A 17,888-nucleotide genomic window follows, 5' to 3' on the forward strand; every position below is an offset into this window, starting at 1 on the left:
CCCTTTCCCCTGAGGGACCAGCCACAGGATGGTATAGCATAGAATAGAGTTTGTTCAGGGCATGGGGAGGGGAGTTAAGAGGGTAGTAGAGGCAGAGAAAGACAGAGAGAGAGAGAGAGAGAGAGAGAAAGAGAGAGAGAGAGAGAGAGAGGGAGAGAGAGAGAAGAGAAGAGAAGAGAAGAGAAGAGAAGAGAAGAGAAGAGAAGAGAAGAGAAGAGAAGAGAAGAGAAGCGAAGCAGAGGAGTAGAGGCCAGCCATGAGCATGCGGAGAAAGAGGGGGGAAAGGGAATGGGGAGACAGGGGGTAAGAGAGAGAGAGCAGGGAGCAAGAGAGGAGGGGGGCAAGCAGCCCCTTTTATAGTGAGTCAAGCATACCTGGCTATTGCCAGGTAACAGTGGGGCGAAGCCTAGACAAAAAGCTAACAGAAGAAACTCACCCAACCAATACTACTCAGGTATAAAGGAGGAAAAACTATTGACACAGTAATATCAAGGATGGGGCTCAGGAGCAGTGTACTGACTGACGGAGGTCAGTCTTAGAGTGTCCCAGCCTCCAGAACTCCTCTTACATCCTCTTCCAGAAAGGAAAGTAAAAGCAAGGCCGCACAGAGCGGATTCAGTGTTTAGGAAAGGTGGAGGAGGGATAAACAGCAAGAGATGTTACCAAGGCAGGCCTAGTGGGAATGGAACTCATGTATCCTGATTATATCAGTGCTTACATGAATCGATGCATGCATCACATTTGATACAATCCATACAAAAAAGTTATGTTAACTCATGAAGAATATGGTATTTTTTGGTCTGTTTGTTTCCTTTTTTGAGACAGGGTCTTTCTATGTAGCTCAGGCTGTCCCTGAACCTGCAGATATTCTGCCTTGGTGTCCCTACACCTGATATTAGAGGCATGAGTCACCATGCTTAGCTGAAGAAAATATTAATAGAGATAAAAACCATAGAGATCAGAATTAAGTTGATACACAGAGTTCTTCCAGAGACATCCTTATAGTTACTCAGATTGCTTGTACTGTTTTGGTAACCAAAGCGACCATGAAATTAGTATGTGTGGACATATTTAATGAAAAGTTATACAAGTTATGAGCAGTGGTGGCACATACTTTTCATCCTAGCACTTGAGAGGCAGAGGCAGGTGGATCTCTGAGTTTGAGGCCAGCCTGGTTAACAGAGTGAGTTCTGGGACAGCTAGGGCTACACAGAAAAATCCTGTCTTGAAAAACCAAACCAAACCAACTAACCAACCAAACAAACAAACAAAGAAACAAGTTAAAGGTGATATTGTCTACTTTTTAAAGAGAATTTTCTTTGCAAAAAATAGCATATGACCAGGCGTTTGATAAGCTACTCAAAGCTCAGTACAGTTAGATAAACATTTTTGAGTGTCTACTAATAAATGATAAATAATATAATAAGAGTCAAAGAAAAATTTTAGGTAATGAAACAATGTTATTTACCATAGTTGTACTATAATAGCTATAAGTTAATGAGCAATGATAACACTTATCACATTAATTGGCTTAAAAATACAATGCTAATGATACCCGAGACCATATCATGGTGTAGAAAGGCCAGTAGAGGGTTTCCATGGATCTGCTCAGAAGACTTCACAACACCGATACTTGGAATGCATTGCAAATTCTCAGGCACTAACTTCTAATACACCCCTGAATCTCAAACTATTAACATATTGGTACTTTCCATGAAAAATCAATATACTTCTTATATTTGTATGTCAAAATTACCTTGTTCTCTGTAAGGTTTGTATTTATTGAATGAATCTGCTGCAATGAAACCAAGCTTATACACAATAGCTTGGATCTGTAACTTATCTTGTCGACTTACACAGTAACGGTTTTGTGGCCAGCTGAATGACTTTTAGAAAGGGATTGGATACTAAGGTCTCTGACCTAATCAATAGATTAATCTTTTCCAGAGCTTATTATATCATTATGATTTAATGTCAATATGGTGGTCAACACGCTTTAAGTATGAAGGGGATAGGGACTTCACAGGAAGACTAGCAGTCAACTAACATGAACCTTTGGGGGCTCCCAGAGACTGAACTATCAACCAAAGCTGGCCCTAAGCTCCCCATTCATAATGTAGCAGGTGTGCAGCTTAATCTTCATGAAGGAACCCCAACAACCGAAGTGGGGGCTGTTCCTGAATCTGTTGCCTGGCTGTGAATCCCAATCCCCTAACTGAGGTTATCAGGCCTCAGTGGGAGAGAGTGTGCCTAGTCTCTCAGTGACTGATGTGCCAGGGTGGGGAGATACCCAGGGGGTCCTCCCTCTTCTCAGAGAAGAAGGGGAAGGAGAGATGGGCTGTGTGAAGGGGAGACCAGGAGGAAGGGGGGTCTGCAGTTGGGATGTAGAGTGAATCAATAAATGAATGAATGAAAAAAAGAGGCTGAACACCAGCCAATGGTAATTAACCAAACTGAAAAACTAAAGAGAAAAGATTGAAACCCTTCTAGGTGTTTTTACTCAAAAGATCTTTGACTATCCTGACCATCTTATACTTGAATGTCTATCCTATCTCTATTCAGCATACAGCCCAGATGTTTTTCAATCTGTGAGCAGATAAAACCCCAGTGTAACTGACCAATCGAATACTTGTTACCATTAAAAAAGAGAACAAGCTATTGCTACTTTTCACTCCTCTGGTGAATTCTAGATTTACTTTGCCAAGTGAGAGCACCCAGACCCAAAGGCCATTGTATTGTTACATTTATACAAAGTTGAAAAGCAGATAACTGTTTAGTGGGAGTGGGAGTGGCTTTCAGCAAAAATGCAAACACAAAGGATGTTGAGGTGACAGGACCCTTCTGTGTCATTCCGTGACTGTGGTGATAGGTACAGAACTCAAAGCATTTGTTGAAGCCTGAAGAAAGAAAGACTACAAGGAGTGGATTTGACTCTTTGTCAACAAAGTAAAAGCACACAAGTGGAGGTATTGCCAATTAGAATACAAACTCGAACAAATGTTACCGACCTTTCCAGTGAATGATTACCACAGCAAAACAGGGAGAGGACGGAAATAAGTAAGGAACCTTAGGAATCAGTATTCTGATAAGCTACTGTTACAAACTTAACATGAAAAAGATTATAAATGGTGTGTTTCCTACAGAAGTAAGAGCTATCAATTCTAAAATATTTTGGGTTCAGTACAATTGTACAAATGAGGAAATACTTTGTAAACCATTAGGGTCAGGTTTCTACTTGTCAAAGAACAAGTTGATCTGTATTAAAATGGAATTAGATTGGAACTATGAACTCAGAGAACAATATAGAGAGACTAATGCAGATATAAAAGCAAATATGTGTATATGGAGCTAATATACACACATATTTATATATGAGATTAAAAAAAATCTATGTACCCCAAGGCCAGCTCAATGCCATACCCTTGGTGATGGCTCAGACCCTGACTTCTGCAGATTCCCTTTGACTTACAATCCTTTCATAGCATCTACAGATCTGTGTCAGAGACCTTCCAGATACAAAATACTTTAAAATGTTGTATGCCTTACATCGTTGACAACACTCTTCATGAACTCTTATGTGAATGAGAAACTGAGTAAACTTACTGAGAAGAATTTAATGTTAAGAATATAAGACACAATTAGAACACACAGGAATCAACATGCCCTTGAGGCTGTCAATTCTCTGTGTATCAGGCTCCAGGAGCCCTTACAGGATCTAAGCTAGTCTTTAAGACTCAGTCTTGGGTCTTCAACTTTTTCCCTTTTATGTCTTACTCAGTGTCATGTAGTCTCTGTTGCTATGAAAACTTAGTAAAAATGATCTCTAAGTGTATTGAGTTTTCCTCAGAGAAAGCTGGGCATCTTCTTGATCTAGTTTTTCATTCCTCCAAATCGGTCGGTCTCTCATATATCAGCTAAGAATGTGCCAATTCATTTAGTTCTCCCTACTTACCTTAAGCCTGCCCATCACTCCTGCACACACACACACACCCACATCCTCTCTGCAAGCTTCTGAATGGTTTTGACAGGATCAACCTGTTTTACACTCTTTATTTCACCATGCAGTAGGCACTCAATGATGATTGTTCTAAAGATGTCTCCTGTGTCAGTTTGAGCTATTTAAAATCTGCAGTGGATTCCACTTTTTGGGTTGTGACCCAAACTTTTCCTCAAAGTTCCACACATAACACATAACTACACTCCCACTCATGAGCATCCTGTCTGTTCCTCAAACTCAACAGCCTCTTTCTTAGAGACTCTTGCAACTGTGGTTTATTTTGGTTTACTAAGAACCTTTCAAAGTATGCATGGTGAAGGATTTTTTTTTTCTTGTGAATCTGCCATGGAACTACACCTTTGTAAAAGACAGCAAAACCCCCCCCAAACTATTAGGAAAGGAATTAAAGATATTAAGATTCAGATTTAACAGACATAAAATGTAGTTTTATCAAATTGCTTTATAGGTTATAAATGTTTACTCTCTGTGCAACTAATTAGAATCCAGAAACAGTTTGCTAATGGAGTCTGAGTCACAGGCTGCTGAGGACTCGGGGCATAGCTGATACCATCTGCTTGTTTAGGTCTCAGTCTTCCTCAAAGAGTATGTCTTGACCATGTTTCCTCATTAGGGTGCTCTGTTAAACTTTATCACTTCACTTTTTCAGTGAACACACACACAAACACATGCATAAACACACACAAACACACACATGCATAAACACACACAAACACACATATACATATGCACATATACACACAAACACACACACACATATACACAAACACGCACACATACACACACTTTATTCTCTGTCTCTGCATCCTAAACTCCGGGTATTAGAAAACCACAACCACTGTGTTCACTATAGCACACAGCTGCAAAGTCAAATACACTTTGGAATGGATGCATTTTCAGTCTTTACATACTAACCTAAAGTGTGAAATTCCCATGGTGGGGATGTATAAAGTATATAATATCCAAAACTCATTGGTCCTTGGACTTGATTTTCAGATGTGTGCTATGAAAAATAGAATAGGAAGACCAGATTAAAAGAAGGATCTCGTAAATTCCAAGATGGAAAACTAACTTTGCCAGGTTATAAATGATACAGCATACTGATGTCTGACTTTAGAAATGATTTCCAGGATAGGGGAGAACATACAGAGCTTTGGCTGACTATGCATATGTGACACTCGCTTGTCCCCACTCTTTCCACTCACTCCCCATTCCGTGGCTCAGCTTTCTTTCTATCCTTTCAATGCTTTAGGGCTGAAACTCAGAATATTGAAGTCCCCATATTTCCCAGCCAAATGACTTCTGCGGAAGGAATCTTCCACGTAGAGGCAACCATGGGATACCGGAAAGATAGAAATAGAGAGACCTTGTACTTTTTTTTTTCTTCTGTAAACTCTGTGCCTGACAGCAGTAACCTCAGACTCAAGGCACTATCTGTGTTTGTGACACAGTTGAGAGTCCCATCAATAAGTCAGTCACCCACACCCTCTCAGGCCTTTATTCTCTTCCTCGGGTAGGCAATGTTTTTGCAATGCTGAAGACTAAACCCAGGGCTTTGTTCATTGTAGGCTAGTGTTCAATCACCAATGTATACTACTGTTAGGAGCCGCGTCCGCCATCGGAAGATGGCGCCGGTTTCCTGCTTCCTGGTTCTTCTTGCGAGCCTTGCTTGAATGTGCGCCTGCGCAAGGCGCGAAAATCAGTATGCTAATTTGGCGACATCATAAGAGCCAATGAGTGTGCGGCACATCTCCTAAAGCGCTATATAAGCCACTAGCTTTTGGGGCTTGGGGTCCCTCGCCTCACTACCATCTAAGAGAGCTGTAACACTAAAAGAGCTGTAATAAAAATGCTGCCAGAAGAATCCTGAAGCGTGGCGTTCTCCTTTTCCGCGAGGCGGCGCCCCGCAACTGGTGAACGAAACCCGGGAGACGAAGCCGAACGTCTCGGAGTTTTATCCAGTTTTGAGGGACCCTGTTGGCTCAACAGAGGATTCAGAACTGGCTGCGCGAGAGGTCTAGACGCTTTTCTGCAAGGTATGGTGGATCCTGTCTATTTTGCTATTGCTATCCCCGTTTGGGCCGTGGTAGTTCTTGTGCTCTGCTTCTGTCTTAACTACCATACACAAGGGAAGGAGTGTACTTGCCCTCCGTGTATTCAGGAGCTGTAAGTCACAGGTAGATAACTGTGCAAGCTCGTTCCCTCTAAGCAGTATGGGTAACCGCCAAATGAAGCCGCTTCTCGCAGCAATGCAGGCGTTGTTACGTGAGCGTGGTTTAAAGGTTCCCGAGAAAGTGTTGTGTAATTTTCTGCAAGATGTGGATAGAGTAGCTCCCTGGTTTGTATCCACGGGGTCCTTGTCAAAGGGCTCCTGGGGCAAGCTCGGCGGAGATTTGATTAATGAAAAGGAGAAGGGAAAGTTAAGACCAGGCACATGGCCGCTGTACAAAATGGTTAGAGCCTGTATAGAGGATGCAAAATGCCAAGATAAGGTAAGAGAGGGGCAAAGAGCTTTAGCAGAACACCAGGATAGCCTATCAGAAGCAGAAAAGGAAGAGAGCGCTAAGAATGGAACGAAGAGAAAGGAAAAGAAAAAAGAAGAAATTAAAAAAGAAGTAGCTACAAAAGTGGAACAGAAAGGGCCTAAGAAAAAGTTGTACCCAGTGTTAACTGAGTTTCGAAATCTAAGAATTAACGACTCCGCCTCTGAGGAGACGTCCTCGGGGGACGAAGAAGATACAGAGGATACCGACACCTCATCCTCTGATAGTGTGTTAGATCTTGAGGAACAGGCAGAGTTAGATAAAGAAGCAGCTCGTTATGAGTCTGAAAGATACGGGCTGGATTCGCCTTATGCACCGGGGTATGCCCCATCTGCCCCACCATTGGAGGAAGTAGTTAGAGTTAAAAAGAAAAAACCAAAAGAGAGACAGGAAAGACTGCTGTCCAATTCTCTTATCACAGCTAAGGAGAGAAAAAAGATAAGAGTAGCCTTTCCTGTATGGGAAGATGCTAACCAAACCAGGCAACATTCACAGCTAGATTTAAAACAATTAAAAGCGCTAGCCGAATCAGTACAGACTTATGGAATCAATGCCTCTTTTACTCAGGCATTAATAGAAAGACTTGTGGTCAGTGCCATGACACCAGATGACTGGTATAATACTGTTAAGGCTTGCCTGACTATGGGACAGTATCTAGATTGGAAATCTATTTTTCAAGAATTTTGTGCTTCACAGGCAAGACAAAATTTAGCTCAGGGGCATCCACAATGGAACTTTGATATGCTTACAGGACAGGGACAGTGGGCTATCAATCAAACGGCCTACCCTGTAGAAGTATATGAGCAAATTAATAAGGCAGCTCTAAAAGCATGGAAAAGCCTACCTAACAAAGGACAGGTTTCAGGAAACTTGACAAAAATTATCCAAGGGAACACTGAGCCATTCTCAGACTATGTGGCTAGGATGATGGAGGCGGCAGGAAGGATTTTTGGAGATCCTGAGACAGCCATGCCTCTCATAGAACAACTAATTTTTGAACAGTGTACTAGAGAGTGCAGAAATGCTATTACACCTTGGAAAGGAAAAGGACTAAATGCATGGATGAAGGCTTGTAGAGAAATAGGAGGACCTCTATCTAATGCTGGATTGGCAGTTGCTGTTTTAGCGGCTCAGAGGACCTCTAATGTTAAATGTTTCAGGTGTGGAAAGCTGGGACACATACAAAGACAATGTAGAGCACCTGGCACTACTAATAACAATCGTCCAAAGGTGCCTGGAATGTGTCCTAGGTGTAATGTGCTATTGTAGCGATAGTGTTGCAAAGATTTTCAGAGCCTATAAACATAATTTCAGATTCGCATTATGTTGTAGGAGCTGTTAAACAATTAGAAGTGGCTGATTTTATCCACCCTAAAAGCATGGTTGCTGAGATATTTAAAGATATTCAACACCATATTCGCAATAGGTGTCACCCATTTTTTATTCAACACATGAGAGCACATTCATTGCTTCCTGGGCCTATGTCTCAGGCTAATGCTATAGCTGATAAAGCCACTAAAAACCTATATTGGGTAAGCTCGCCATTAGAAGGCGCAGTTGAATTCCATAAACTCTATCATGTACCAGCTAATACCCTAAGATTAAAGTTTCATTTAACTCGTGCAGAAGCGCGAGATATTGTTCTGAAATGTACCTCCTGTGCAGAATTCAGACCCTCTCCATCTATAGGGGTCAATCCCAGAGGTCTGCAACCTCTTCATATTTGGCAAATGGATGTTACACATTGCAATGCCTTTGGAAAACAAAAATTTATTCATGTATCTGTGGATACATGCTCTGGCATCATTCATGCCACCCCCCTTGCGGGAGAAAAAGTGTCACATGTTATTACTCATTGTCTTGAAGCCTGGGCTGCTTGGGGCAAGCCCCTTCAGCTGAAGACTGATAATGCACCAGCTTATAAATCTAAAACTTTTCAACAGTTTTGTCTGAGGCTTGGTGTCCGTCATATAACTGGCTTGCCATATAATCCTCAGGCACAAGGGATTGTGGAACGTGCCAATGGCACGTTGAAAACTTATTTACAAAAACAAAAGGGAGGAATAGGCCCCAACATGGGACCTAAGACATCTATCTCCCTAGCTCTATTTACCTTAAATTTTTTAAATCTGGATTCTGATGGACAATCTGCTGCTGACAGACATGTGGCTCCAAGTCCTCAAAAAGAATATGTTAAATGGAAAGATATCTTAACTAACCAATGGAAGGGCCCGGATCCAGTTTTAGTGAGATCCCGGGGAGCTATCTGTTTTCCCACAGGATCAAGAAAATCCAATCTGGATACCAAGCAGACTGACCAGAACTGTGAAAGAGGACTCGCCAACCCCTGAAGAAAATGCTAAAGATCCTGCTGATGATCTGCCTGCTTGAGAGAGCGATAAGTATACCATTGTGGGCTGTGGTAAGATCATGGCCAGTTCCCATCCCAGTACATTCCCACTCTAAAGTACTGCCAATGTTTACATCATCGAGCTGTCAGCTGGAGGCACCATGTGCCATACCTTTAAACAAAGAGATTGTCAAGTATAATGCATCAAAATTTAGATTAAATGATACTTTGTGTTTCACCATAACAAACAGGGCAGAGACCCCATGCATTGTACTTCGCAATGCTACATTGGGACACTGGATTGATCCACTTGGAGATTCCCAAATAGGCACTAGTGTCCTGCTCGAGGTACTCAATAACATAGTGGCAGGACAATCTGAGGCCAGTGGAAATACATCTAATAAAAAACAGTCCCCTGTGAATATCACTACATTATTGCTAAAAAGTAAGGTAACCATACTTGAACGATCATATTGGCAAACCAATAATGCCACTAATGTCAGAGTGTGGCCATGGTGCCCTCCAGATCAGTCATTTCCACCAGTGTTTACGCACTGCCAATCTAAAAGGATGCCTAAGGTAGAAGTATCTCGAGGCTTCACCTTATCGCCACCTCTAAAAAGGATGGCTATGACAGGAAATAAAACAGGGAAGGTAAACGAATGGCCATTTTATCAATGGGTGTTGACAAATTTAGCGGGGGCTGCTACCAGTTTATCAGCCTTTGCAACTCTAGGTGAGTCACAACATGACATTTGGAATGTATCAGCAACCAGAACTGATACTACACCAGTGATATTGAATGATATTAAATATAATAACTTGTTGGCAAATTATTCAGCCAAAAGGGCAGCAGTTTGTGTTTCGGCTCCCTTCTTTTTTATTTTAGCAGAATTTAAAAATAAAAGCAGCATATTAGATTGTGCGAATGTCACCTGCCATTTGACAGAATGCTGGAATGGGTCCGCATCTTTAGCACTGCTGGTGCGGGTTCCGACCTTTGTCCCTATACCGGTGGATGCCGATCCCGATAAATTTCCAATAATCTCCTTAATTAGAGAAAAGAGAGATTTTGGCATCACGGCGGCCATTGTGACGGCCGTTGCAATGTCGGCTGCTGCAGCAGTGACTGCGGGTATTGCCCTAGCCAATCAAGTTCAAGCAGCAGAAACAATAAATAATATAGTGAATGCCTCGGCAGATGCTATGGTAAAACAGCATAAAATGAATAGCCATTTGATTTCTGGGATACTGCTTGCTAATCAGCGAATAGATCTATTACAAAGCAAAATGGAAGAAATTGCTGATATTCTTCAAGTAAGCTGTGTAAGTCATACTAAACACATGTGTATCACACCCTTGAAATATAACAATGAGTCTTTTACAGAAAGTACTAAATTATCTAATTTTTTACAAGGAAATTGGTCACAACAGGCTGAGGAGCTACAAGAAGAACTCCTGCTCACGATTGCTGTTTTGAATGGGACCAGAATAAACCCGATTGATGTTGAAGACTTCACTTCCTGGCTCACGTCCGCCTTCTCCCTTTTTAAGGAGTGGGTGGGGGTAGGAATGTTTGGCTGTATGATCTTTGGGGGAGTGCTGATCACACTCTGGTTGCTCTGCAAATTTAAAAAACAACATCGTAGAGATAAAGTACTTATCACTCAAGCACTGCTTGCCTTAGAGCAGGGAACATCCCCTCAAGCTTGGTTGAATATGCTTAAACAATGAGACACTATCATTCAATGGGATACCCTGAGGGCTCGTGTTCCCATTGCACCAGGAATCCTGAGTGGTAGTCCTCCACACTTCCCAGGGCTCGGGTTCCCATTGCACGGGAGATAAGTGTGGAGGGTCTCACAACTGTTTAACTGCCTTGAACGCCTTACTGCTAGAACGGTGGGCTTGATCGGCGAAATAACAGTTGGAAAATTGTTGCAGCAATTTAATAAAAAAGGGGCAGATGTTAGGAGCCGCGTCCGCCATCGGAAGATGGCGCCGGTTTCCTGCTTCCTGGTTCTTCTTGAGAGCCTTGCTTGAATGTGCGCCTGCGCAACGCGCGAAAATCAGTATGCTAATTTGGCGACATCATAAGAGCCAATGAGTGTGCGGCACATCTCCTAAAGCGCTATATAAGCCACTAGCTTTTGGGGCTTGGGGTCCCTCGCCTCACTACCATCTAAGAGAGCTGTAACACTAAAAGAGCTGTAATAAAAATGCTGCCAGAAGAATCCTGAAGCGTGGCGTTCTCCTTTTCGGCGAGGCGGCGCCCCGCATACTACCAATCCTTAAGGCCTTCACTGTTGCAACAATTCTGTCAATAAAATTGGCAGCGATGTAGTTTCTGCCTACTGCAGTGTCCCTGGGTGAGTGACTTCCTAGGTCTCCACTGTGTGCATCGAATCGGGGCCTAGGAGGAACTTCCTGTAGTCATTGGTTCTACTTTCCATATCTTGTGCTCCTTTAGACTTTCCAACACTTCCATGTTTATTAATTGGCTGATTTTGTGTGCACATTTACCATGACATGCTTGTGACCATCTGAGGTGCAATGGCCAGAGATGATTCTCTTTTTCACCACACAGGTACCAAGATGGAACTCAGGATGTCAGGTTTGGTGACAGGTACGTATGCCCATTGATCCATCTTGTTGGTCTTACAACACTTTAAAAAAAAGTCAATATTTTTCTGTGCAAATCCCTCGGTGTGAGGTTCCTGGGGTAGTTTCTATTTTCTGATTTATATGGAATCAAGATCAGAACTGGTAGTTAATACAAATAAAGAAATGTCTTGCCTGTGTGATGTAAATATTAAGTAAATATTAAGAGAAACACTCAGAGTCTAGTGGAATAAATGACTCATGAAGATGATACCATGAGCCCAAGAGTCAGTTTTCTGTCACCTATGATATGACTGTGTGCGACTCCATAGTTCCAAATTTGACCATCTTCTTTTCTCTCATGATTGCTTCCAGTCAAAAAGGAACATAGAGCTCTGTATGGACTACTGGACAAAGTCTTTATGATCCCCCTCAATTTTCCCAAAGCCATCCCAAACGTCATGTAAGTAAAGGGCAGTGTTTGCTCTAAAATGTACTTTCAGGATTATGATGGTTTGTACATGCTTGGCCCAGGGATTGGCACTCTGAGTAGGTGTGGCGTTGTTAGAGTAGGTGTGGCCTTGTTAGAGTAGGTGTGGCCTTGTTGGAGTAGGTGTGTCACTGTGGGTGTGGGCTTTAAGACTCTCATCCTAGCTGCCTAGAAGTCAGTATTCTGCTAGCAGCCTTCAGATGAAGATGTAGAACTCTCAGCTCCCGTACCATGCCTGCCTGGATTCTGCCATGCTCCTGCCTTGATTGATAATGGACTGAATCTCTGAACCTATAAGCCAGCCCCAATTAAATGTTGTCCTTATAAGAGTTGTCTTGGTCATGGTGTCTGTTCACAGCAGTAAAACCCTAACTAAGACAATGATGCATCTCCTAACTGCTGATGGGATTGTCACCTCAGATCCTGTCTGTAGAAAACTCCACTCGGCCACTACTCTACATTTAATAATTAAGATTGCTTTTGTGAGTCACCAGGCAGGGGGAAAACAAGCTCACCCTGTGACGCGTGGGAGACAGTGATATACAAATAACAGAATTTCTTTGAGTAAAACAAATGCTCTCATAGAGGTATAAATTAAAGCAACAGGAACCAATTAATTCTCTGGGGACCACTCAAAAGGCTTCACAAACAAGCATGGTGCCCAGGGAAGCACAGGAATCACAGAGCCTAGAGACCTTCAGGAGTCACATCAGCATTATGTGTAAATAGTGAGACAAATGAATATCTTCTAAGAAGAAGAAACACAAACACATTTCAAAACTTACAACATATAAATATAGGATATAGTCATGGAGAAAGAAAACACTGGACATTTCGTATAATTCACATACAATATCTATTACACACAACACACACACACACACACACACACCACAAAATATCAGGTTTGGAGAGATAGCTCAATGGGTAAAGTCCTTGTCAAGAAGCCTGACATCCTGAGTTTGATCCCTGAGATGCATATGGTGGAAAAAGAGAATCGACTCTGTCAAGTCTCTGTTCTCTGCATGCATTCCACCCACATAAATAAGTACATGTAAATAAAAGTTAAAAAAAATCAAGACAGCATTAAGATTCTCAAATCTCAAGTCTGAATCAAAAGGAATCGTATCATTAAACTGTCATAATAATGACATTGTGTGCTCAACTAAAATGCTATTGAAAAGAAGACGTTCTGTTGAAAGATTAAAAGTGAAGTTTGAAGAAACAATCTGGACTAAATATACTATATTTTACATTTCTAGATATTCCCCATTTGAAAGAACATTGAGGAATAATAATAGTTTATAGATATGAATAAGATGAGATGTGATTCAATATTGCATAATAAATAAAGTGCAAGAATGTATTCTAAATTCATTTAATTCCTACTTGTTTCCTGGTTATCGATAAAATAGAAATGACAGAGATTTTTGCCTATCATATGTTGAATAATTTATGAATTTCAAAATGTACCAATAAATTCTGCACATTTAAGTCATGAATTCTAACCAGGATAAGAAAAGTTTATACATGCTCAAACAATCTTTGGATAAATTGTACCTGAAACATCTCATTTTCTTTGATTAGCACTACATCAAAATATGAAGACAAATTAGATAAAGAACTAAGAAAGTCAGCTTAATATTAAGAAAACTGGCTCACGAGAAGTATTAAAGGCATAAAATATGTGCAGATTTGTGAAAAGCCAAGGAAGGAATGATGGCAGCCTATACGTATTTGAAAAGTATAACCCTCTACCAGGAGGAGGGTTGTAAGTATAGCTACAGTGTATGGGAAGAAACTGGACAAATAGAGTTGAAAGAACCTAAAGCTACCTTGTTTTGGATAATGGAGACCTATTTTTACATGCAATAGCAAATGGCTATCTCACAAGAGACACATAAAAATAATATTATAAAGACGGGGACAGTTGTACTTATGTATTAAAAGATATAAAAGTGCACACACACATACACACCACACGCATGCATGCATGCAGGCAAATATGTATGTATGTACCTACGTGGATATATATGTGTAACAACAGTAAATGAAAAGTCCATGAATTTGAAAGAGAGAAAGGCAAGATATAAGGGCAGGTTGGGGAGAGAAAAGGATAGAATTTCACTATAACCTCATAACATAAAACCGATTTTAAAAAGATAAACAAATGCGCCATTGGAATGCCTCAATGCTATGCCTCTTTTCCTTATTTAGCTCTTTAAAAAATACAATATTTTAATGAAGAAAAATGAGTATTGATCTTTTCTTTAATATGAGTTGACTTTCTTATTCTAAGAAATAAGTGGCTTGTTCTACTATTTGTCACAAGAAGACAAGCAAAATTCACAAATACTCCTTATCTTACCATTCATTCTCTTTCCACCAGCCCTACTTACTAGCAGTGAACAAAATCCACTAATTGGAATTGTGCCCAGACATTACTAGAAGATCGTAACTCATTGATTAAGAGTAATGAGAATTAGGTACCTAATTGAGATAAAGACAAATGTTGGCTGCTTTACACTGAAAAGAGCCAGATTTCATTTGCACTTGACACTAATTACTGCCTCTTTCTTGAATTGCTTCCTCCCCTGTAAGAGATCTGAATTTCTAGCTGGTATAACAACCTTCCTGGGTCCCTGTTCTGTCTCTCAGACAGATGCTTTGATGCTTTCTCAAACTCAACTCAAGTCAAATTCAGTTGACATGAATAAACAAACAAACAAACAAACAAACAAGATTTGTTGCACATTTTGTGAATCCCAGGCATGATTCTGAGGAGCTAGAGATGAAACTGTGATCTGCAAGGTAATGGAATCAACTCCTAGACCCTGTCTCCCCACTAGTCATTTCTTTCCTTTTAAACTACCTAATTCTGTCACACCTGTAGGCTGGGTTTTTTTTTTTTTCCAACAATGTGATTTATTGAGAAAATGCTGCATGAGACTCACTAAGACACTGTTTTCAGAATAAAAGGGCCAAAGTCAACAAGGCAGGGGCTGGAGCTAAGGCCTGAATCCTTGTTGAAGCCCACCTGCAGCACAGTCTCACGGGAAGTTCTGCAGAAGGAGTACCTTCTGTAGCTCCATGCCAACTAACCATGCATAGATGGCTGCATCCCTGCAAAGTGCTATTGTAAAGTCCTCATATTTCTGCTTCCCTATGTTTCCATAGCGGGAAAGAGGGCCACTGTGATCTATTATCAGCCTACTTACAAAGCAGGTAGAGAAATTGCACACCAGCTGATAAGGACATCTGGTCTACCACTAAACATAGCCTGCAAAACATCATCACTATCTTGAGGGTCAGAATTACTATTATGTCAAGTTATGCTTGATTTTTCATTCAACTTTGTTTGTTTATTTGTTTGTTTTTTAATGTTGGAATCTCATTGTGTATGCAAGGCTGCCCAGGAGCTACACTGTTATACTAGGCTTGCCTTGAACATTCAGTCCTCTGCCTCAGCTTCCTGAATGCTTATAGTACAGGCCTGTGTCACCATGCCCACCCTGCTTAGCTAGTATCCTCCTTAGAGTCTTTTGCTTCTCCTTTATTCCCAACCATCACATAGCATTGATATTAGAATTGAATGACATTTATCTCACAATTCTGTTCTCATAACCAGTCTGAGAGCTTCCATATGCAAGCAATAATCCCTCCAATGATCAGGCGCTGGTGGTAACTGATATGTTATCATTGTTTTCATGTGTTCTCCAGAGACCTATGTGGAACTTGATACCCAACCAGTGGTGCCAATAGAAAATGATGAAACTTTCAAAAGATTGAGTTTAGTGGGGGGTGGGGAGTGTTTCCGGATATTTAGCATATGCCATTAATGAGGTTAGTGGGAGCCTGGTTCTTTCATGTCTTTCTCTCTGATTTTGTTTTAGCTTTAATAAAATAAACAGTTTGCTTTAGGATTTGACTGCCTGGACAAAGGCCAAAAGCCATGGGTTCCTCTAGAGAACCTTAATACAAGGGCAGAATTAGTCTCTGGCACCAAACAGACTTTTATTCAGTCTACTCATGGATGGTAGAAAATGTCAACCTCCTTCAGGGGTGCCCTGTATCTTCCAATGCAACCTCTGGCTGAAACTTCCAAAACCACAAGGACAGCCAACCTTCTCTCTTTGCGAGTCATTATCTCACACATTTATGGTGGCAGTGGAAAGCTAACACAGACACACTGGAGAAGCCTTGCTTGGCTTAAAAGAGACAATCTTTAATTGGGCTCCCAGTGCTGCAGATGTTCTAATAGCATAAAAGAAGACAGACTCTTGAGTGTGTATGGGGAAAACTTCTAAATTTTGTATGTGGTGAACAACTCTGCTTTTTAAAAAAGTTCTCACTGAGGGACTATGAAAAACATATTTTCATATCAAATATATTCACCACAGCCATTTTAGGAAGGTCTGGCCAAAAAGAAATGGCATTTAAATAAAAAACTATAGTTAAAAGTGAAAATAATAACAACAAATCAGAAGCAGTTAAAGTACATTGAGGATTAGAGAAAAAGGAGATAAACTTGATTGTATTAGGTTTACCACCTCTAATGTTTATATCAAAGTTCAGGGCACAAATAATCCTAAGCAATACTCCAACGAACAAAGTAGCAAACAAAAATGTGTACATATATCTCTCACTATAGTTCTGAATGCAAGAAAGCAAAGAGAGTCAATAACTGGGTGCAATGATCCCAGGGGCCACTCAGCCCAGAGTAGAAGCTGCCATACAGACATCTGAGGCCTGTGTCAGCCAGCTCAGGCATGGTCTCCTTCTTCTCTCAGCCCCTCTTTTAGCACAAAACACTCATGCAAATGCATTGGTAGATAGTGTTTCTGCACTTGCTCCTAGCAGCAGCAGCAGCAGCAAACCAAGAGGCCTGTGCAGTCAACTTGACTAAATCTAGAATTGACTGTGTTTACCTGTTAGGGTTTTTTTTTTCAATTCACCTTAATTAAATCACTTGAACTGGGAAGAGCCACTTTTAATTGGAATCCTTTGAGGTGGAAAAATCCACCTTTAATCAAGAACATACCTTCTCATGACCGTCTATGTGAAGGACATGGAAGAAGGAAGCTTGCTATCTCTACCTGATGCTCTCACTAGCAAGCCTCTTCCTTCAGTGGCGTTAGAGCCTACTTCTTCAGGATTCTAGTGTATACTGAAGGCCAGCTGAGACATTGAGACTCATGAACGGAACAGCTACTGGGTTCTTGGTCCCTTCCATTTGCAGACAGCCATTGTTGGATTACCAGGACTATAACCTGTAAGCCATTCTAGTAAGTCCCCTTTCTATACAATTATTTTATAAGTTCTGTTCCTCTAGAGAACCTTAATACAAGGGCAGAATTAGTCTCTGGCACCAAACAGACTTTTATTCAGTCTACTCATGGATGGTAGAAAATGTCAACCTCCTTCAGGGGTGCCCTGTATCTTCCAATGCACACTGTATGGGTCGCTCTTTCATTTCATGTCACAAAAGTTCAAGATCATCAGGTTTTAAGACTTCAGTCAGAAGCAGCTCGGTCTTATTGTAAAATGAACAGTTTGGACCCTAGTTCACCATCACCTGACAAGACTCTTTCTAAGCCTGAGCCATCATTCAAATCCCACCCAGGACTGTGAAAAGGACCAGAGTTTCCAAATGCCAGTGCATGAAAGTTGAGTAAAACAGAACCTCGTTCTCACAGTGTCCAATGGGCTACTTCCAAGAGTCTCACACCTTCTCCAGAATATTCCATATTCTCATGACTTTTTTTTTCATCTCCATGGAGTTGTCCCATAGCACTGTGAAAATGTTTATGGATCTAGATGGTACTAACCAAGAGGCAACTAGGCTCCTCTGTTTAGTCTTTGTCTAGTCTCCAGTGAGTTTGGATAGTG

The sequence above is a fragment of the Grammomys surdaster genome, unplaced genomic scaffold (assembly GCF_004785775.1).
Source record: "Grammomys surdaster isolate TR1022 unplaced genomic scaffold, NIH_TR_1.0 171, whole genome shotgun sequence".
Classification (NCBI taxonomy): Eukaryota; Metazoa; Chordata; class Mammalia; order Rodentia; family Muridae; genus Grammomys; species Grammomys surdaster.